Source organism: Rhodnius prolixus, unplaced genomic scaffold (genome assembly GCF_049639745.1).
Source record: "Rhodnius prolixus isolate KJV_2025 unplaced genomic scaffold, Rpr scaffold_2, whole genome shotgun sequence".
NCBI lineage: Eukaryota > Metazoa > Arthropoda > Insecta > Hemiptera > Reduviidae > Rhodnius > Rhodnius prolixus.
In genome coordinates, this window is record NW_027411592.1 from 31680001 (window position 1) to 31681109 (window position 1109).

Genomic DNA, 1109 nt, shown 5'->3' on the forward strand with positions numbered 1-1109 from the left:
TACTGTACTCCCACGCGGAGGTCCCGGGTTCGAATCCAGCTGCTGACCCTTAGATTTTCTCTTCCTAGGAGCTTCTTACAGCTCACTGTCCGGTGATGGACAGTGTTGTCTGTAACGAGAGAACACTGTCCGGAGGCCGGCAGTGCACTGGAAAAAGCTCCGGGCGCTAATGACCTCAGCTGTTGATGCGCCAAAAAAAAAAGAAGAAAAAAAAAATAATAATAGTAATAATAATAATAATAGTAATAATAATAAGGGAAGGGATTAGCTATGAGGTTAGCATACTGTACTCCCACGCGGAGGTCCCGGGTTCGAATCCAGCTGCTGACCCTTAGATTTTCTCTTCCTAGGAGCTTCTTACAGCTCACTGTCCGGTGATGGACAGTGTTGTCTGTAACGAGAGAACACTGTCCGGAGGCCGGCAGTGCACTGGAAAAAGCTCCGGGCGCTAATGACCTCAGCTGTTGATGCGCCAAAAAAAAAAGAAGAAAAAAAAAAAAAATAAAAAAATAATAATAATAATAATAAGGGAAGGGATTAGCTATGAGGTTAGCATACTGTACTCCCACGCGGAGGTCCCGGGTTCGAATCCAGCTGCTGACCCTTAGATTTTCTCTTCCTAGGAGCTTCTTACAGCTCACTGTCCGGTGATGGACAGTGTTGTCTGTAACGAGAGAACACTGTCCGGAGGCCGGCAGTGCACTGGAAAAAGCTCCGGGCGCTAATGACCTCAGCTGTTGATGCGCCAAAAAAAAAAAAAAAAAAAAAGAAGAAAATAATTGCGTTTATTTAAAAAGTAATCAATAAATATTTACAAATTCATTTTATATTACAAACACATCTAATTGGACTGTGTCCGTCTGCAGAGTTGTTTTAACAAAAAAAAAAAGAATAACCTGATGAAACTTAAAACCAAAAAGAAAAAATTTAACTACTTTTCATTATTTTTGGTGACTGAATCATAGTTTCAATAGGATGAAAAATTAATGGCAGTTTCAGTCTTTATAAACTTTATTATCCCGACCTTTCGACCTAGGGACTAGGTCATCTTCAGGGCTAATTTACAATCATTTAAATTTAGGGCTAATTTCTATTTATTTAAAACATAA

General features: G+C 39.9%; 1 long non-coding RNA gene across 1 annotated transcript in view; it reads left to right on the forward strand.

Moving 5' to 3' along the window:
• LOC141449485 (uncharacterized) overlaps positions 1-779 on the forward strand; it is a 10341-nt gene extending 9562 nt beyond the window's left edge. The window contains exon 2 of the long non-coding RNA XR_012455541.1: positions 1-779. This exon is cut by the window's left edge and continues 1870 nt beyond it. This is a non-coding gene — a long non-coding RNA (uncharacterized lncRNA).
• The last annotated feature ends 330 nt before the right edge of the window (positions 780-1109 follow it).